The sequence below is a fragment of the Solenopsis invicta genome, chromosome 4 (assembly GCF_016802725.1).
Source record: "Solenopsis invicta isolate M01_SB chromosome 4, UNIL_Sinv_3.0, whole genome shotgun sequence".
NCBI classification, from domain to species: domain Eukaryota; kingdom Metazoa; phylum Arthropoda; class Insecta; order Hymenoptera; family Formicidae; genus Solenopsis; species Solenopsis invicta.
In genome coordinates this window covers 27,386,016-27,408,807 of record NC_052667.1, presented here as the reverse complement: position 1 = coordinate 27,408,807, position 22,792 = coordinate 27,386,016, and the positions used below count along the sequence as shown (strand labels likewise).

At 40.6% G+C, this 22,792-nt stretch overlaps 1 protein-coding gene across 3 annotated transcripts in view; it reads left to right on the top strand.

Moving 5' to 3' along the window:
* Positions 1-22,792, top strand: part of LOC105196366 (transcription factor Ken 2) — a 39,332-nt gene that overhangs the window by 5,295 nt on the left and 11,245 nt on the right. Inside the window, exon 1 of one of the 3 annotated variants that reach the window (XM_039448398.1) lies at positions 990-2,200. The exons of the other annotated variants lie outside the window; for them this stretch is intronic. The gene's annotated coding sequence lies outside the window, so the exon portion shown is untranslated. Of the gene's footprint in view, positions 1-989; positions 2,201-22,792 lie in introns of those variants that run through there. 3 annotated transcript variants of the gene reach the window in all.

Here is a 22,792-nt window from a genome sequence, read left to right as displayed (position 1 = left end):
CGCCCGAGAACGCGGTGATATGATTCTTCAGAGTGTTTTCTTTTTATATATTTTCGTTATTAATAGACACAAATTTTCGTTCATACATTTAGATACGTGTGGTGTCACCCAATCTGTCTAATCTTCCACTTGTCATCGAAGATAATGCCATCAATTTTGTATCTAAACGAAATGGTGAAACTGCCGACGATAATGAGGCAATTGTCACGATTGTGAACTGACATTCCATGCGATTGGATGCAAGAGGCGGTGCAAATTAATGCGGCGACATAATTGGTAGTAAAAACGATGGCCAGGCCTAACGTGTAACGAGAGACAGGTAGATAGATCGCGGCGAGCAACGCTGACAATGGGAAAATATAATCAGCGGGACCACGAAACGCAAGTGACATAGTTATTGTCTCTTAAAAAAACGTTCCAGTTTCCATTTGAGAGATTTCGTTAAATTATGTAACGCGTAGGAGTTTTTAACTAAACTCATTAAGCGGGAATTATGTTAAGGATGTATCGGACATATATAGCAAAGTAAATAAAATTTGAAAGTGTGTTTAATATTTCAAATAAGTATATAAATATAGAAAAGTTGTGTGAATACGATTATAGTTTTATTCAATAACATATTTTTATACATCATTTACTCTATCTGTTATAAAAATTAAATTATTGCATTAAACAGAATCTCAATTTTTTTATATAAGTACTTTAAGTATTCGAGATGATTTACACAAAGTTTTATTGTAATTGTTTGTTTAGTTATTTTATAAATAAATAAATTTTGTTTATTGTACAGAACTAATCTCTGCATTGCAGTGAAACTTTACATAAATCATCTTGAATATTTAAAGTGCTTAAAAAAAAATTCAGATTTTTTTCATTATTTTTTATTTCATTGATCATTAATAATTATATTTTCATTAAAATACATGTTAACTTCTTATAGAAATAATTTTTTATCCAGATTATCGCCAAATTTTTTCTACGATTTTCAAATGCAATATAAAACAATTTGTAATTTTTTTATAATTTTCTTAATGTTTTAGAAATGTCCTATACATTCTTAAGCCGATGTGAGTCTTTATTACATATCGCACCGATATCTATTTTATTGTTCAATTATATTATATATGTGTATTTTATTGATAATATCGCGTGAAGGAAAACGTAGAGCAGGAAAACATAATGAGCATGTAATTTTAGAATTTTTTTATTTGTAATTCTATTAAAAAAAATAAAAAATAGAAAAAACGCCACACCACGCGAGATTTATTCGATTATATTATTATGCACATAATAACTTTTTTATTGATATTTGCTGATTATCATTTTTATTAATATTTGATATTGGTTTATTAGTCTTTTATATGCGGTGCAAAATTTTAATAATAAATGTGTTCACGCTAAATATATGTAGTTGACGAATAAACACGTTATATTGACGTTCTTATCGTTGATGATTCATATGTGTAAAAATTTTGAAAGTAGGTACTTGGCGATATTTTGACGGTTGCAAAGATTTCGAGGTTGTCTCGGGAACAAGAAAATAAAAAAAAATAAAAAAATTAGGGCAGGAAAAACAGGAAACCCGAGTGAAACCGTCCCTGCAGCAGAATAATATTCGCTTAATATCATACGTCGTAATAGGCAGCTGTAAACTCTCTCGTGAGAGACGGCGGAGAGGCGGGAAGGCAGGAAAACTTCTTCTGAGCATAATAATTCAAGTTCAGCGGCGCACCATGGTCGCAATATGGACGATTGTTGTGTAACCGTTTCGAAAGAAAAAGACAAAAAGGAGAGAAGAAGAGGAAGGAAAAAAAAAAGAAGAAACGACGAGCCGCTCCTCTTGTGGAGTCCAGTGTGGTCATCAATGGCGTGGAATGACGAATCGCGGAGAAAAAGCGATCTCCAGTCAAGGTCGCGTATCGAAAGGTGCCTCTGCGTTCGCCATTTCGCATTCATCTTGCCATTATCTCGCGGACGAGAGCTCGCACGGCTCGCGTTCTTACGTAGTTCACGGGCCGCATAGAGTGTGCATCGACGCGTATACATCGCGAATGCAGCAACAAAATCACCGTCGGGGCCCCGAAAGGTGAACCAGTCGAAATTCCGTGTTCCCGCGACTTTTCGCTCGCTCGCGCCACATCACGCGCGCGTCGCTCTTTTCTGGACACGACAATAATCGCGGCGCGAGAAAGTTCCTTTGGTAAGCGACAGCTGATGCAAATATTCCTTTCTTTTTAAGATACGCGTGCAAATTAAATTTCTGTAAATTCGACAATCGGAGAAAATTTATTGTCATTTCTCAATTCGAATTATTTATTTTTGACAGAATCCAAACAAGGAAATAGTGTTTCGCAATCGAAATGCTCATTCGTTGCACGTCCTTTTACGTCCATTTACGCTTTTTCAGTTTCATTATTTTTACATAATTTATTTTATCTTTATCTTTTTTTAAATATTATCTCGTGTGAAACAAACATGACAGACTATTTTTAAGCTAATTAAATCATTATCTTTTAACTGAAGCGTAAAGCATTGGAAAAGGAAATCGAAAACAGTTAACTCTTTTGAGTTAAAACCGATGTTGCAACAGATAATTTTTAATACTTAAAAGCGTTCAACATAAATCGCAAATGAGTTTCACGTTAATTAGCGACAGCTCGCTACGATGTCATTCGCACTACTGCCTGCGCGAATAAATTTGACTATGTCAACTGTCCGATTTCGTTAAGCTATACATCGAGAACCTAATTCGCAGCGGAGATTTATGGCCAAATCATTTAACGCGCGACCGCAAACATTTGACGATAATTATTTGTGCCTCCGAATACATTCCGTCGTGACTCTCCTTAAATTTACCGAAGTCGCTTTGCAGAGATGCCCGAACTCGACATGCAATTACCATGTTGCGTGGCCATGAGAAAAAGATGAGCGAAAAGAGTATCTCTGTGCCAAGCAATTATGAATAATTAATACCCATTTGCGTCTGCTAATTGAAGGAGAAAAATATTGCGAACGTCAAATGTTGCATGTAACATTTCGATGGGAAAGAGTTCTCGTATTTCGTCAATAATAACGTCTAATTATGCACTTTCCTTTTCGTAATCGTCAAAAATAATGGCGCACATTCAAATTCTACGTTAATCGACACTTCGAGTCTTATCTTTTCTTTTTAGAATTAATTTGTCATTATTATTCATCATTTTATTTAACACTTTTCGAGGATATTTTCAATTACCGAGTGATCGGTTACGCAATTAATGTGAGAATAAATGATTTCGTAATCTGCGATATTATCGGATGCGATGTGGAGTGCATCTGATACGCACTGATATCGATCGATTACATTATGAAAAAAATTAAAATGAACCGCGGAGTGAGTCATATGGGATTCGCATCAAATAAACTGGCTCGAGTTATTTCTGCTAGTGACAATCCGCCAGAATGATGACTGTGATTCTAATTATCAATAGTTTTTATTCATTTTCAAGGAAGAATTGCTCGCGACGATCAGGTCCCCGCGAATAAACGGAAGAATGCACACCGAGTTATTATCGAGTGTTTATCAATGACTCTATTGAGAATTCTATTATCGCGGCTTGATGTCATTAACGTGGATATCGCGAGATAACCGCAATCCAGATAAACGACGTACCAAGTGCTAATTGGATATTCGTAAATCCCTTATCGATTTTGCGGTATCGTTTTCCGCGTTTCCAAAATAAACACGCTTTTAACTCACTCGCTCGTGCAATTTTGTTCATTTTTTTTTCCTAGATGGCTATAATTATTCAATTACAATTAAATATCGCACAGTAAGACTAATGTACACGTTCCTCAGATTTAAAGTTAAAACAGCTGAAGCAATAGTCTGTTTTTTGAAAAATTGTAGAAATAAAACATGACTTATGCTTAAGCAATGTGTTTGCGACGTGTTAAAGATGACGAGAAAAAAAATATGATATCCCATTTGCAGCGCGAATTGCGTCGATTCATCTCGAGGGAAGACAATGCACTTTTCTTCGTGTATGCTTCATATTTTCGCTTCGTACTTTTCCACCTTCCACGGTTCGTCCGTTCCCTTCTCAGGCGTTTCTTCTTCGCGTACGCGATAAGATGCTTATTAAGACGCGCTGTTCCCGGCATGCGAAGTCCGGATTGGCCGAACGGCGCGTTAAATGAAGTTGCAATTAAGAGAGCTAAAAGCCACGCGGCCGACTATGCCTTCTCAAGGCCTCGGGCCTCGCCAGAGCGTACTTCCGCTTCTGATTAGCTTCCTCTTTTCCCACATCGTCCTCGCCGAGCTCTCCTTCCCTCTCCGCGCCGCGCCCTCCTCACATCCTCCCCCTTCCCCCGTCCTTTCTCTTCCCATCATCCTTTTCCCTCCTCTTTTTTTTTCTCCCGTTTCCCCTTCACATCTCTTCTCGTGGTCTCTCTTTATCTCTCGGCCTGCGCCTTATCTCATACCGTGGGAATCCGCGCGTGCGATTCGCGCCGCGAGGGAGGAAGTTCTTATTCCCGTTTCTCGCCACGGCGCGCTTCTCTTCTCCCGCGTCTTCGCGATCGATCCGCGCGACGACGCGAATCGTCCCGCGGATCTTCACTTGTTGACCTTACCGAGCTATGTATTACCAACTATCTTACCCTTTGTAAGTCTGATCGTCATATTCCAAGTTTACGAGAAATTGAGATTACTTGTTGAAGAAACAATTCATCGATCATTTGGAGCTTTATTGTAAAAGTATTAAATGATGATTGAGAAAACAATCGGTGATCGATCGTTTTATCAAAGTTATTGCGACCACTGGAATTAGCATTAAAAGAATATTCCTCTGGAGCGGAAAAGTGGCCTGTTGCAAAAAAAATTCTTTTAAGTAGACTGCTACACATATTTTTCTACGCTTTTACACATCTACTTGCATACATTTAGTAAATATATAAATTTTAATGTTGCTAAATGTTTATTAGTTTTTTACGTGTTACATAAATTCAAAAATAAACACTTTTCAAGTCGGCTGACACGATTTTTCAGAAACTACCCAAGCTATCGACTTCATTTTTTGGATTTATATAAAATACATGTCTGTTTTATCACAGAAACTAGATTAAATAAAATATATACTGCAATTTATTAAAATGACGCGGCGTAAGAAAACAATTGTTGAATTTTTTGACAAAATTGAATTTAACATACATGAAAAAATCATTAATTTATAAATACCGCAATAACCTCACTTCAAACAATAGACATGCATTTTACATATGTACAAAGGTTAAAATCGAAAAAGTTTCAGTAGTTTTTATTTTTCAGTAATTTCTGAAAAATCGTCTCACAATTAGCCAACTAAACAAATGTAAAAAATTAAAATTTATATAACACACAAACTGAACGTGAACACATTTAGCCATATCAAAATTTATAAGTATTTATTAAATATGTGGAAATAGATGAGTGAAAGTGTAGAAAAATACGTGAAGCAGTTTTTTTTTAACTTTGAAAATTCTGAACTTTTTTGCGCTCTAAACTAGAATACACTCCCTTAGTTATAAATTATTGACTAGTTATTCGAGTCTAAAGACAGATCAGTGTGACAGAACTGTGCTACGCTTTTGCAGAAGCAAATTGTCGCGTATATTTGTTGCAAACCACAGAATTTTTATTTGAATTTTTCGAATATCTCCAAAAATTTTCCGTGTATATAGCTTTCGAACAGTCGATCTGATACGTGCGACGGTCGAATGTCTGCGCAATATCGACCTAATGCGGGCGCGGTTATGACGTGTAGATACGAAGGACGATACTTTATCTGAATTCACTAGGTCGGTGGGGACATATTCGACCTAACGACATGTAATGCGCAGCAGTTTGTATAAAGTAGCACAAAGTTGCAAGTTTACGGACGCACAGCGAATAAATTTACGTATATAATACTCTCTGTTTATGCTCGCGCTGGCGTGTAGAATCGCGGGCAAAGGTGTCGCGAGTTTGTTGTATGTAAGCGCGTCAGGGAATCTAGCGTGTGACTGTTCGGAAAAATTTTCCCTGAGCGTTTCACATTCGATCGCTAGGAGTCCAACAACTCGGGAGCGAATAAATTATGTTTCCGAACGGTTTCGAAGCCGGATATACGAAAGTCATTTCGCTGTGACCGAAGGATACCATTATCATTTGCTTCGTTTCGCTGCAGTGAGAGGCTAATTCCGAATGATTATTCACGACTGTTCAAAGACTTTTCGTTGCAGGAAACTCGTTTGTACACCACAAAGGAACTTGGAGAAATGATCGCTCTGTTACAGTTACTGTCGCGTGTAATAGCAAAATTAGCCGTGGAAATCGATGTGCGAGCCAACGTGGATTGTAGTTATCATTGTCATATGTTTGTCGATTCAGCGAAGGGAATTTAATTGGACGAACTCATATAGCTCATGTCCATTATTGTTACATCGCCATATCGAGGTGCATTAGAATCTAGGCGTGCAACATTTATCAACGTGTGACATAAATCCGGATCTTTCGTAATGGATATTTACGATCACGTCAAGATTAGAAATTCACTTTTTTCTAATAGTCGGAATCCTACTAACGGTTTGTAATCTTCGCGAGCAATCTGTGTAAAAAAAACTTATCTATGACTGGAAAGTCAAAGTGCAATACAGAAAAATATAAATTCTATTGTAAAGAAAAGCGATTAATAAAGTAACGGTTATTAATGCTTTAACAAAAAATATTTTCTTCATAATTATTTTAAAGTATACTAAAAAAAAGAATTTATACTTCCTCCAAGAATATTATAAAATTTCATCACAGAAAAATATAATAATAAGTAATTTTAATATTCTTGATTAAAGTATTATTAGGATTGAATACATTATTAGGCTTCAGAACATATTTTGAATAAATTCGATGCTTACGATAAACTTACTAGATTTGCGAAACTTGTAAAATATTTGTGTAATAAGCAATGTTTACTTATTTCAAGTGGTTCGCAGTATGAATTTGTATACACAGAGGTTTATTTTAAGTAAGTATTACTTGTTTTTTAGTAACTGAGAGTATTTTAAGATTATTATCAAGAAAATCTTCATAAAGATAAGCGTTAAAGCGTTAAAAGAAGAAAACAAAAATTGAGTAATCGTTTTTCTTGGCACGAGAACAATATTTTTCTGCGGCTCGGTGCAGCTAGAAATTGCACATTTGCGATTAAAAGTACGCCATTTAAAATGCACTTTTCCTTTTGCTACTTGCGTATACATATTATATGCACGGTTCTAAAATGACTGCGAAGGAAAACAAGTATAAAATAAGAAAGAAAATAATCTTTATCATATACAAGGGTGCTCGCAATTGAAATATCAATGAATCAAGAGCTCTCGCAGCTCTATCAATAATTCGTCGAGGAACGATTAAGAATTCGAAATTCGTCGTTTTCCTCGCGTTTACTAAATAGCCACCGCCGCGGCTTGCGAAAAGCGTGACTTCCACGATTTAGGACGTTAGGCGAAAATGTTTCGTTCGCCGCGTATACTTTCACCTGTGCCGAGTCGTGCCGAATTGGCAGGTACGATTACGACGGCCGATGAAATTTCCGTTGATTGTACGAAATATGGTTGTTCGCGTTGTGCTATCTTAAATATCAAGTCTCTGAATGAGCCTCGTGCGCAACGCGTCGCCCGTGCTCCTCATCATATAGTTTGCGAAGAAAGTTTCGCACGCATTTCGTGTATCAACCCGTTCGCTACGTGATCGAATAAACCCGTCTACCTGGACGTGTCGCAACCTTGAAAGTTTGACTCTCGAGAGTCTCGTAAATTCTCTTACAGAGTTTCGGAACAGTTGGCCGTTTATCATGTGCCGTTCCATGCGCAATCTGCTCGAACTTTTGCTAGTGACTTGTCGACTAATATTTACCGTAAAATAAACCGTAATTTTGCACTTTTTCTTCGTTACCATCTGCTTTCATAAATTAAAATTTAGCAATTGGTTTTTTCCTTTGAATTAATTAATTTTATTTTTAGAAGTGTATCTCTTGTAAAATAGAATGGAATGTTTTTGTGTGCATATTTATTCATTGTTTTTTGTCGCGCAAAAACTTGTTTACATAATTTCGCGAGAGAATAAAAAAGGAGCGAAATCTGAATTTTTATTTAGTCATTGTTTACAGAAACGTTTTAAATTAAATGTGGCACATTAAATTGATTACAAGGATTAATCAATCGGTACTGAAACCTGTTGCATATATTGACGCAAGAAATATGTTTTAGCATGCTCCGAATGTACAGCCAGAGCCAATATTATAAATTGAAATGCTACACGGGAAGCGATTTGCGTCCTACAACTCGCGTTATCCCACGCACGTAGAAGATCATTGTTCAAATTTATTTCCTAGTTACCTAACACCAAACTGCCCATGGTCCTTTGACGTGGCTAAAGAGATATACAAATTTCGAAATCTATTATAGTATAATACTTTTTATCGGGGTTGCATGAAAAAAAAAAACTAGGTACAACCGCCATTGTTACGTAATTCAAAAGACATATATTCTCACGAGATTGTAGGCTACTTTTGAGCATAGTCGTTTTCGGTATTATTACAGTAACGCCGAAAATGAAAGGATTATCGTAATTCGGGCGGCTTTGATCGTCCGCAGACATTCCATGTAGACGTGATATTACACGAGCGTAATTTCGCCACCGGAATATTACACAATTTTACAGCTTGGCGAATGTGCGGCTACGAATCCCGTGCCTGGCGTCGCGGCCGGCGCGGCGCGGTGCGTGCGGCGGGTCGTAACAGAAAATTATCGTAAAGTCGGGCGCGGAATCGCATGAGACGGGAGAGCCGCTCGCGCCCACGCGGGGCTCGCGAGAAAACACGATCGTCCCTCGCGCCGCTCTTACCGCGCTCGGAGAGCTTGCCGCTTGCGTTGCGCGATCCGCGATACCGCGGATACAACGTATACATACGATCGCCTCTGCACAGGTACGCGACCGCGCGGCGCGGCGACCGCCCGGCTGGTATTTTGCCCGCTCGTTTCTGGGCCCGTTCTGAGGCTCGTGGCGATTGTAAATCTCGCGCTCTTGCGCGGGCCCCGCGGGCGGCTCGAGCATATACCGCGAGTAACAGCACGGAGTAACAGCGGCCCCGCGAGTACCTACCTACCTCCGCCAACCCTTTCTACCTTTCCTTTCACTTTCATCTATCGCGGGGCCCCGGCTTGCGCACTCGCGGCCCCTTCGGGACTCGCTTGCTCGTTCTTTCGCTCGCTCGCTCGCTCGCTCGCTCGCTGCCGCCGCCGCCGCCACCGCCGCCTGCCTGTTACGCCTCCGTGTAACGTACCTGTACGCGACGCAGAAAAAAGGATTGTATTATTGAAGAAACGGTAGCGAGGAGGTACGGGGCCGGACCCCCGCGGTCGATCCGATGTGAGTACCTAACGGGTGGAAAAATTCATCGGCTCAGCTTTCTCCCGCCTTTCTTCGCGCTTCTTTCCTTAAAGACTCTCTACGAGAAATGACGATAACGACGTTTTACACGCTCGGATAGAATTTTTTATATATAAAGATGTGTGAACACGTAATCAGATGAGAAATTCCCTCTATAACCATATGCCTGATAATATCTTACTCTTCATATTGTATACAATTATAATTGTATACAAAATCGTGTAATTATATATAATCATGTTTTTTTTATTACTAGATATATATGAGGCGGTATATTTCTCAAGATAATAAATATAATTTTACGTTACGCGATGAAAAATTTGCCAATTCGGCGAATAAGATCAAGTAGCGAGATGGATTAATGTAACTCGCGGTTCGTAATACGTTTTTCTTATATACCGTGGAAAGAGCCGTGTAGGAGCACGTCTCTGCGCGGAAAATCTTTATGAAGACCATTACATCGTGCGTGCGCGCGCGTAATAGCTCCGACATGGATATAGGCTAGTAACGAGCGAGCGAATTGATGTATTGCCTTTAAGAGAGCATTGCTTGCGAGACGCTAAAAAAGATGCGCCTAGCCGTTAAGAAAATAAACACGCTATTACTCGGCACGTTCGTAACCGCACGTCGTAGTTACGGCCGTAAGTTCACCATCAGGAGTTTTCACTGAGCAAAGTCGTAATCTCGCGAGCGCTCGCATTATGAGTTTCGCACGAAAAAAAAAGAAAAAAATAAAAATTATTCCCTGCTCACACGCGGCAATCAACTCTATATTGCGTCTTATAACTTCATTCGCTACTGTTTCACTTTAAGCCTGTAAAATGCCTACGTGTGTGGAACAGGATTCTCATAAACTGTCGCGTATTTTCGCATTTGGCTGTGCATTTCAGCCAGAAATGTACTGATTTTGTCTCTTCTGGTTTATATCGTTCCATTTATGATTCGGAAATGAAAGATTAAATATTCAGTAATGAAGGGACGCGGACCTCACATCCTCGAAATTACGTTCTCTCATTACGATCTTTGTCGGTACATTGTGTCCGTAACGTATGACGCACTGGGGCGATGCGCATCGGGGAGGACTGTAATTTCGAAGCAACGACTCAGATGTTGGTACTCTATTGTATATGGCATGAAACACGGCCGGTTGAGGGGTCGAGCCTTTCGTGCGACAGTGAAAGTGTCCCAATTTGGGAACAGAGAGAAAGAGTTCACGCGGCGCTGCCAGTTAACATAGCGCGCACACACTCTTCACTGATACGCCTCGACGTTTATCGTTCCAGTATATTTTGTTACGAACGCTTAAATACTTAACAGAGAATTCGAATAAATTCGAATTACGACTACGTCTATTGCCGTAAAGAGAATTATATATGAATTATGACGTCAAAAATAATCGGAATAATTAAATAGGCAAGAGGGGTCAAAGCAAGGAAATGATAAGTAATATTAACATTATCTTTCTTTTTAGTTTTGCACATTTTAGATTTTAGTTTCTTTATCGATTTTATTTCTTGTTATTATTTATTAATATTCTAACAATTTGCTTTTATAATGTACTGTATACTAATAAGTACTTATCAATTTTTAAGCATAGTATGGCGAATTATTATAGAAATCAATATCTTCTCGCTATCAATACTGTTTTGTAACTTTTATAACTAAGATATTGAATTGCATCGCGTCATTAAAATGACAGTGCTAATTGAACCTTGACCAAACCTTGATAAAAATATTTAGTCATTGAATCAAAAATGTTGCATGCATTTAGATCAATGTTAATGAATATATGAACAATTGGAATAATTAGCATTTCAATGCTCTGCGCTTATCTAAGCATGAGTCTTTGCTTTTAGTTTTACCACGTTTCCGCTTTGTAATAATATTATGTTCTAGTTGCAATCAGCGTTTCAATTAGGCAATGGGTAAAAAAACCACAGAACGTCAATTTGTACGTTAATATCCGCTTGCATCTATAGTAATGTCTATGATTGTAAATTAAAAGTATTTTGACAAAATTGCCGGGCGAATGAGAAGAAAGTGCTCCGTGATACAGCTACAATTGTAATAATTGCGATTTAGATATTACGTTACGAACGTTACTAACGATAATATCGTTATAGCTATTAAAATTAAATGCATTGAGAAATCCATTTTAATTTAGTATTTCGCTTGCAGAGTCCGTGAGAGAAACTTGGGTTCGCGCGCCGCGTTCTGCGAAACAAATCCGCGCGCTCGAATTATGAAACAAAAATGACTCGTTTGTGTCGCCGGTAATCTCCTCGGTTTCCTCGACTTCCTCGCGCGTTTTCACCCGCATATCCGAGTGGCTATTCGCGGAGGCGGACTTTCTTGCTTACGTGTCAGCTTACGTACAGCTCGACGCTCTCGTGTACACCTAACTGCCAACGTAATTTCTCCTTCGCCATTGTTACTCTTAAACGATCTCGCAATCGTCGTCTCGCTCTTGTGACATGCTAATCATCCCCGGAGCTTGTTACGTCGCGCCGCGGAACGGGCGACCCAGATAAAGAATTTCATTTTGTTTTCGATAACAGTCGCCCATTTCTCGCGGCCGTTGCGAAAACACTTTTACGGCCGATTAGATGAAAGCAAAGTTTAGATTTCCAGCAACTTTGAAAAAATTGACGTATGGTGTATGATCGTAATTTATTAATTTTTTAAATAATTTGTTACTTGTAATTCAAGATGAACGTGCAGAAGGTGCAATGAGAATAATTAACTTATCTTCATGATAAACGCAATCGAAAAATTGAAAGTTTAATAATTTCACATTGTTAACATTGAATACGATAAATCTAAATTTCCCCCGATTATTCATGCGTGATTAAAATATATAGTTATGTGCACAATTTAGAATTTTAATTTATAGCTATCCTCGCATTTCAATGAAATCACAAATTTATTTTAATACGCATTGACAATTCAAATGCATAACTATAGCATTTCCTGACTTGATTGGTGTGTCAAAAGTGAGTCATCATCCAAAAAAAAAAGATAAAATTAGCTCTTTTGGACAAATTTTTATCTTTGAATACGATTAATATCATTATCGCTTTGTATAATTATAAATTGAAATTTTATAAGGCCACGTATGATTAATACAGAACGAAGATTTCACAATGAATGACAAACGTAGAAATTCGTAATCGAATTTCTCTCAACATTTCCTCTCAACAGAATATTTTATACAGTGTGTTGACGTCTGTCATTTGTTAGTTTTATTAAACTAAGGGGGGAGGGAGATAATTTATTTACATTTAATTAATATTTTTGATTATACAAAGAAAATTGTTTGAATTGCAGATTCTGTTGTTTCTCTTCGAGACTAGTAAAATGTGCTTGAGCCTCTTTAACTTGAGTCGCGCTTCTTCAACGGCCTCTTTGTTTTTTTCTCCCTTCCTTTTCTCTCTCTCTCTCTCTCTCTCTCTCAAAATTAGACAAAAGACCTTCCACTGCCGGTGACACGTACTTTTCGGACACGGTGGACGCGCTTCTCGCGCGTGAATAGGGCGCGAGCGCATTGAGCAGCGACAAGTCTCCACCCACGATGTGAGATCATTGCGATTACGTAAGTGTCCAGCGCGCGGTGTGCGCGGACGGGTGTAAAAGTATCGTGTGGCATACCGCTCCGGTGGACGTTATGCGCCGTTGTTTTGCCGATGCAGTCCTACGTTGCGGTTCGTATGAATTTCGCGAGAAAGGGGAAAATTCGCCAACGGCATTTTTTGGGAGCGGCACGTGCACATCTCGAAATTGAATTTCAGTGCGAGGATACGAGGAGGCTTTAAGATTCCATTTTGCAGGATTATCTCTATATGTGAGAAATGGATATGTATGCTGTTTGCCCGCGTATCGCAAACGCACGCGTGAAGATCGATGGTCTATCCGGGATTTCTTCGGCGTAACGGGATGCAAATTATAGGATGATAATATCTCGCTAAGATATAATTGGCATGTTAATATTCTAACTACGTTTAAACATTACCGTGAATTAATTATACAGCGAACGTGTAATCTTGTTAAATTTGCGCGCAATTTGAAAGGATTATATATATGTATATGGGTGTGGTGATGCGTTCATATATAACAGATTGCACTTTTCTCGCCTTAGCTTATGTAACATCTTCATAATAGGCTAATAGAAGTTATATTCGATATGTTAACAAAGTGATAAATTTTGACTGCGTTATTCGATAAAATTTTCGTAAAGTAATAGACTTAAAAATTCACTGACGAAGGGATGATCTAAGATGCCATGCACTGGAGAAAACATGGTTGCAATATAAATGTTTCATTTTCATCATAACTTTTACTACTACATTAATATTTAAAATTCTCATAATTTATAGTGAATTTTTTTCATAGTTGGTAGAACTAAACGTAAAGTTATTATTAATATTATAGCAGTAATATTTCTAAAAATAAAGTTCCTATACAGAACTATAATTATTTTACCGTGGAACGCCCTTTTCTCTCGGTGTGTCAGAATGTAAAAGGAATCAGTTTCAATCTGATTGGAAAAGTAAAGGTGCGAGAGGAGGGGCAATCGCAAAAGAGTTGCGTAACGTTTGAAAATGTCCACGTAACAGATCGGAAATCGTCGCTAATCGCCGCGACGATCCAGTCACGAGTGATCAAGCGCGAATGAACAAATAGATAATCGAAGACTTAGATCATCCCGTCGAGAGATCTGGTTTTAATGATTGTTTCAGGCAATTTAATGATTCTTAATCGATATCGATCCGCGTGTCTTCCGCAACAACGACGCGCAACTGGGCAGACCTCTGTACACAGGAAGAACGCCGCGCAATGATGGAAATAGGAAATTATCCAAGGCTGCCACGCGGCACAACAGAATTGCCTGATTAGCTATGTAGATGAAAGTCACGTTACGATTAAAGTGCGACGGCTATCGCGATAAACGATCGTATGGAATTCTATACAAGTATCCTACGCTGCGCTTCCGGCGATGGCGGGCAGATAGCGAGCTCAAAATTATCGCTCACAATGGAATCGGTATAATAAAAATCAGTACAATAAAAAAAAGTACCGTATTAAATTGACATTAACGACAAAAATTGATTCCTGCCAGGAATAATGAAAACTTTTGAAATGAGAGAGAGAGAGAGAGAGAGAGACGGCATGGTTTTCTAGTTTTACATACTCCCTCGAGAGAGAACGATTCTCTCGCTAACTTTGTTCTCGTGAGTTACGCACCGTATCGTGCATTCATGTAATATGCTGAAATAAGCTCTAAAAAAACGTCTGAGAGACAATCGGTGCATTTACGTCACCGTTTCCCATCGTTATGTAAGGGATCTAAAAAGCAACTTTTTTTTTTCAAATGAAAATTGGACTTTTATATTAGGCGGATGTTGTTGCCGATTTCCCGCAAATGTTAACTTGGAATTACAGTTTTCCGAGAAATGGAGATGCTTTATTAGCATAAATGTGAAAGAGAGCGAGAGTTAACTTACCACGAAACGATCTTCACTCGCGCGCGGACATACCTTGTTTCCGCCTGACTCACTTACGGCAAGGCCACGCCAAAAGCAGCGATCTTAGCTGTATTAAAATAACACTCGCGAAGCGTTCCCGAGGTAGAGAATGTAAATGCGGCGTGAGAAGTTGCTCGCACAGCGCGTGCGAGAAAAAATTCATCTGCATCTTCCGATTTCCACTACAGCTTCGGCGCAGTTCTTTTTGCAGCCTCTATTTGCATTAAAAGTCACTCTGACAACCGCGTTAATAACGATGCTTGCCATTAACAGTAAATGCAACGTCGGTAAGTTACATAAATAATACTCGTTCTCGTAATGACATGCATTCGGTATGCAACGGACAGCTGTCTCTGGAAAAAGAATGGTAATTAACAATTCTATAATTGATTGGTGTCATTTCACGTTAATAAAGCGCAGGATCATCTTTAGCTCTTGAATTTTAATTATTTATACAAATTCGAGGCTGAATTATGCGATTGCAAGATCTAGAGCAGCTTCCGTTAAAATAAAACCCAGCACTTTAAATATTTTTTTAAGCAGAACTTTTTGAATAAAAATGATCGAGTATCTCCTCGATAAAATCTTGTCGAATTTTCGCTTGGTGAAATTTCATTTCATTAAAATTATATCGCATGCGTGGAACACGCTCTCGGCGTATCCGGCACGCTGCTCGTCCGTCAGGCGGGAAACTGCATCGCGGCATCGAGCAACGAGGAAGGAGGAGAAAAAGAAGGAAGGAGAACCGCAGAAAGGGGGATAAAACGAGCGGCTGGAAAGAGGAAGAGCGAGAAGCGTGCGTGAGAGGGATGCGGAGAGACGGGGAGTCGTTCTTGCGTAACGCGCGCGCGTGCACGCGCGTCCCTCGCGCGTACACTCGCGGACGACGTGGGTGTATGTAGATCTAAGTAGCGAAAGGTCATCCGTTTAATAGTTCCCGATCGCGCATGCAAGCCCCGGAGATCGGATCGCCGTGGATGACTAATCTCGCGGCCGTAGGTACATACACGCCGGGTGCGGCGGTACGGCGCGTGCATCTCTCGCTGCTCGCTGCGCAGTAAAAGCTGCTGCAGTTGACGAGCCCGCTCTTTGACATTGAGCGCATCCGAATCTCCTGCGTGCGGCTCGCCGTCACTCCCATTTCCACTCTCACGTCGCCCCGCGTGGGCGATAATGCGAAACAGGACGTATGTGCATCAGAAGAGAACGGAGTTCATGCCGTTGCGCAATCGTGACCGTGTTTTCGGTGACTTTTTCAAACATTTTTCCACGTCTTTTTTGTTTTTTTAACAAGGCTGTGCTTTGTCGTTGGATTTCTCCAAGTCACTTGAATCGGACTCTTTAACAAAATTCTCTCAAGTGGAGTCAGCGAAAGAAAAATTGACGTAATTTACACGAGTTAAATATGCCTTTTCTGGCGTCACGGTGGAATTAAGGAGCGAATCGAATCGCTTAAGTAGAAATAATTTACACGTGTGTCAACATTACGAGATAGTAATTATCGACGCAACGTACGAGATTCACGCGAAGCGCCAACTCGCCATGCATTCGCGCGCGTGACACGGTCTTCCGAGGGAAAAGCGAGGGATTATCGCACGCATCGGGAATACAGAGACGAGTTATACCTTCCGGGAATAACATGTAAGTTCCTAGTAAACGTGGTACGGCGGACGAACGAAAGTATGCCTCGCAGAAGATGGTAATTACAATTTGTGAGAACGCGAGCGCCGCGCTTATCCGGTAATTTGCGCGGATGGCAGAAGCGTTTTACCTGCGTATCGTAGTCTTTACACGTAATCAAATTACTCGTTTTATGGCACGATTTATGTAACCGGAGCCGGCGCGTCGTCGACGCGCACTTTTTTTTTTCTTGACGTGCAAAAGACGCGGATTCGCCACGACGAAAGCGCGCGTTATCGCCGACATCTCGCAAAAGTGAATCCGAGGGGCACGCAGCATCCCACACATACAGGAGAGGGATTGAAACCGGTATAATTTCAGATCCGAGTTCAGATTTCGTTGATACAGACACACGTGGAGCTAGTCTGCTTGTTTATTTGTAATAGTAGAATTTACCGGAGCCATGTCTCTCTTTGATAACCGGTTGATATTATTTTTTATGATCGCGAGTTAATAATTTTAATATGCAACTTACAAAGTGTACTGGCGAATATTTTATAAATGCCAAGTTAATTAAATTAATTTTCTTCCACGTATATCCGCATCTTCATTGATTCTCCGTTGTTTGATATGAGGCGGTGTCAATCAACATCGCAAGTTTGCAATTACAAGGTACAATGTTAAGAAAAGGGTGTTTGTAATTATGTGAGAAACTCTCTTGATAATTATTCGTCGAAAGGAACGCCCAACTGTTCTCCAGACTTTCTCAGTACATTGTAAAAACTACCGAAATGTTATCTGCCGTTCGTGGTATTTAAATTACTTTTGAAATACCAAATGGATGACCGTGAGTATCGTTGGCAGAGATCTCGTCGGTGTCGGGCGCAGGACAAGAGTGCCCTTTGGATTACATGGCGGAGGAGGCGACGTCGTCCATTTGAGAGAAACGATCGTGCGTTACGTAAGAGAAGGCGGCGTGGAGACGCTGATGGCATAAAGACCGATTCACACACACACACACACACACACACACACACACACACACACACACACGCACGCACACTCACACGCGAGCACACACTCATGCTTATTTGCGCAGGTCGTGCGGAATCGGCGTAAAAGAATAAACTGGAGTAATGCTGGTATTACACGAAGTCAGCAAAAGGGGTAAATTAAAAAAAAATTGAGAGTTGCTTGCGCTGTAAAATTGCAGTCGAGTTAGGGTAGATTCTCCGGAGAACGAGCCGTTTTGCGATTTATTAACTGCGACATTCCGCGATAGTCGATTTCATCGGGGGACTTTTTACGAGGATAGCGGCACCACACTCAACTGACTATGATTTATACGTCCGCTTTTTTGAAACTTCAATGCAATCACATTATGCAACGCTCAGAAGATTATACACATCCATATGTAGATTTTCTGTGAAATTCTACATGTAGATGTGGGGGACTGAAACGCCGAAATATTATTTTTATTTCACTCTCCAAGCGCTTTATATGGCCTATAGAGACAACAACACGATGTAAAAAGGCGTTTCGGAGTAAAGCGCATTAATATGCATTCCGTACGCGCGAAGGTCGCTGATTATTTCGAATACAAATCTGATTAGTCGCTTCGCGACTAGCTGTCAATGTATTTCCTCATTACATAAATTTAACCCGTGTTTAGACGATATACAAAAATCGCGCCATTGAAAGCGACGTATGTACAAAGTGCCGTCGCAAATTGACAGGCAGAGCGATAGATCGCAGACGAACGATGATTCCCACGGCCACCAACGGCGACCTTGGTAATTTCCCCGAACGCCGTTGAATTTCGCCAATTTTTGGTAGCATCGTCGATCGCGTATGTGCCCCGGCGCGGCGTTTCTCGTGAAACACGCTGGAACACGCAGAAGAGCACGACGCACGCGCACACCGAGCGTGCCCTTCAGATCCACAATGATGGAGCGTGTCTATTAGAGGAGGCGATTGTTCTTATATAATGAATGGATCATGTAACTAGCCGCTTCGCGGACTCGCTTCGGGGGGCTGAGAGGGACGCCTTCGCGCTCGCATGCACATACAACTGTAGAACGCACACATGCACGCTCGTCGTGCAACTCGAATGTACGAGCGCGACGCGTGTGCACGTACGAGCTCACACAAGGCCGTGGCCGTGTGTTCGCGTGCATCGCGTGTACCTGATGGACGGGTGACGTGTGTATAGGAGCGCGCGTACCAGTTAGAGCTACTCGGCTAGCTCGGTACGTACGTAAGTGCAGCTGAAAAGGCTTTTTACTTTCTGGCCTTGAACGAAATGTATCCGGTGACTCGGCGACGGCGAGCGCCGATCGAGTGCGCGCGCGGGGAAACTTTTGTCGCTCTCTCGCCCCCCGTGTGAAAAACAAGTTCACCGCCGCCCTCGACCGCGTTGCTATTTTTGGCACCCCGCTCTACGCAGCGGCCGATCGGTCGGTCGGTCGGTCGGTCGGTAGGTCCAGACCGCGGACGAGTTCCGCGTTCTAATCGCGAGAATGCCAGCGTCGCGAAAGGGGAGGGACGATATCGCGTTGCGATTCCTAAGCCACGATTCTTGACGATAAGGAAACGTGGATCTGGGAACGTCGACGCGGACAACGTGAACCTCGAATTCACCGGCGCGAGACGGAGCCTCTCCTCGAGACTTTTTACGAGAGCGTTCTTCTGTCGCCGTGACTTTCCATGGCGCATACCTTTACGTATTAATATAATGGCACGAAAGGAAAATTGAACACGCTAACGTTAAATAGATTACTGCTCCGCTGATGATCCAGACTCCATAGGCTGATTCAAGCTTTGTGGCTGTAACTGCGACTCCACATCTCGCTCCCGTCTATCCCGTCCGAACATTATATGCTATCAACCATAATGATTGTGTGGGAATGAATCATGGATCGTGGCGCACGATGTACAATCGGCAGACATTTGCGTACAATTGTACAAACGATCTCTTTTGTTAATGATGCCAGGTCAAAGAATTTGTGGTAATATTTTTGAGAAACCGCATCAACACGCACATACTTCCGGTGAAGGGCGCACTCCTTCCGGACAGGAAAGGCAACGCTTGGCGTCGTTGTCCATTCGATACTTGGTGAATTGCGAAAGAGCAGAAGGGATAAGGAACTTTTTTTTTAGAAACGAGGAAGAACGGCATAGAGGAAGAAGAGAGGAGAAGGAGGAGGAGAGAATGTCGGAGAGAGCACGTCACAGTCGACGGAGCGATGCGCAAGAGGGAGAGCGTGAGAGACCAGGTGGAAAATGGCGATTCGAAATCGAGGAAAGGTGTGAGTCACCTTCACGGTTTCACGGGGTGTCACAACCCCGGCTCGGAACATTTTCGTTCCTCGAGACGCCAAGTGTTATAATACAATGCGGGGCCGCGATACGGGAAGTCAGCGAACCGCGAAGCTATTCTTGGACAACGGAAACGTAGACGCGTTTTCGAATCGACTGTCCGCGAATCGAACAAAAACTAGTTCGCGTCGAAAATAGGTGCGAACGGATGTTTTTATTAGCATGTTCTATAGACGCAACGGCAGCTCTTAAATGAAGGTTGATTCCAGCAGGAAGAATTTTTCTCTCTCTTTACAAAAATGAAATTTTATCTTTGTCTAAATACGATACGTCTTTTTTTATCGGTCTGTTGTATCTGTATATAAGCTTTTGTTTTTTTTAAACTGTGCAATTTTTCCTGAAGGAAGGAAAGAAGCGAGATACTCTCATTACCCAATAAATATCATTAATCCGAAGATTCTTCGTCTCTTCATTTCTTCGTTAAAAATGTCTTCACGGGCAAAAGCGTCTTCTCGAGCCGCTTGTCTCCGCTTAATGTATCGAGAAAGATCGATGTCGCTTGCTCACTCGCGATCCTTTCAAAAATCCTCATTCCGAGTAATCAGCTTAACTGCACTCTGTGGTGAAGAATCGCTTCTCCATGGGATATTGCCTAGCGTTCCAAGCGAGTGGATCCTGATGGTCCAACACGTATACGTGAACGTATACGAGGCCAACGGGTACAATGAGACCGCGAAACAGCCTATCCAGATTGGCGAAACGTAATTGGGCCTACAAAAAATGGAGCGGAAACGCCCGGGCCCCATTACACAGATCCCGCAACGAGCTCTCTCTCTCTCTCTCTTTCTCCCTCCCTCCCCCTCCGCGTTGCTCAATCCGTGTTGGTCGGTTTGCGCGGCCTCACCTCAATCAGCACTGTCACGATTCATATTTTTTACAGTAAACAACCGAACAAACCCACAATTTCCGAAAACCATAAAATTAACGTACTGAACGCGTCGGAGCGACATCGATTACGCGTGACAAAACATCGTGCTCGTCACTAAAGATGATACCAAAACGATTTAAGTGTCGCTCCCTTTATCCATGAAGATTTCTCGACTATTCAAAGTCAATTTTTAAATAGATGAATACTGCCATTCTTCATAATCCGACCGTACAATTAAAGTTCTATTAAAATGTAGCTTTGAAAATTGCTGAAAAATAATTGATCATTCGTTTGGGGCACTTGGACAGAGTATAATTTGAAGTAAATTCCCTTTTGCAGTCGTTGCTTTTTTAATTTATCAAAATTATTATTTTTTAATATCTACATTTTAGGAAAATGTTGCTTTTAAATTGTTCAGAGGAGATCCGTGAAAAAAAGAATGCCGCGTAGTACCAAGGCACATCAATGTACATTTGCAAAATTTTGCAACCGAGTTTAACGAACCGCTCGTTTCCTACGATTAAGCGTGCGTTTTTCAACGGCGCGCGATCTTTTTCATCGCTCGGCCGCGACGCGCATTCTCCCTCCCGCAAAACCCTGCCCCTCCCCTCTCCGCTGTCTCGCGCTTTAATTTCCAGCCTCGACATTTGCGTAACCCAGTTTCGCCATTGTTCGATTCAATGGTAGATCGTAACGTCCGCCATCCGGATAGGAGATTATAATGCTCGCGTGTACATGGTACCGCGCATCGTCGCCTCTCGTGTGTATACGTGCGTATGCGCGCGCTCGCGCAAATATACACGTGTGCATCACTGCCGCAGACGAAAGTGCACTTACACGTACGCACGTGCATACACGAGGACGTATGAATGCTTGCGCATATAGCAGCGATAAGCGAACGGCGACGCCTGTAGAATTTACGAATTCATCGACTTTCTCTTCTTATCTAAGGTCCCGACCTCAGGAACCGTCCGCGCCAGTTTTACTTTTCTCTTTTCGTCACTGCCAGCATGCTGCAGGTTCGGTTCCGAATGATTCATCGTGAACAATGAAAATGCGATAAGCGCTGCCAGTTTTTGATACACGTAACGAAGAATTGAAATTGTGAAGCGATTGTTGAATTAAAAAATTTATTTGCATTGTCTGCTAAATTTTAAAATTTATTGAACCCCTATTGAAATGTTAAAAGTGATTCTATCTTCATCAAAAATCAATTAAAATTAAATTACACTTTCTTAATCTTCTGACTTTTTTATTTCATAACTCTGTGTGCGTGATGCATTTGGAGCATGAAATATAAAATTGAAATTTATAAAAATAAAATAGAGATATCGTGCTTAATTTCGGCAAACTTAAAATATATTTTGCAACTTTTTGTTCGGAATAAAAAAAAAGATAGTACGTCTACGCTACGCCTGAGAAGAAGTTTGCAATCTTGATTAAGTAATAAAAATTATTCTAAAAAAATTATATTATTAATTAAAAAGGAACTACGTACTTTTGTATTGCATTGCATAATCTGAGATTTATTAAAAGTATATTGCTCGCAATATTATGAAGAAATGCATAAAAAAAATAGTATCATAAATTATAAAGCGACTAATTTTTAAATTAAAATATCTTACGCAATTGAATATTATTATTGTAATTCTTTGCAAGATTATAATTTATCTATACATACGTATGTTTCCTGTAATTTTACATAAATATCAACTGATGTTAAAGTAAATTTTTTACCGACACCGTATAGCTATTCGGGAGTCAGTTTTATTCTTGGCGCAGCAGAGTACAGCACAGTCCACGTAGAGAACGACAAGTATGACTTAACCGGTATGGAAGGTCTGTTCTTCTTAGCTTCCTCTTTTTCTTTTCACATAGGAGAGGAAAAGAAGAAAGACGAATCGTGCAAAAAGTTAAACAAAAAAGAACAGGTCTAGAATTTAACTTCCTACACGCGTGTGG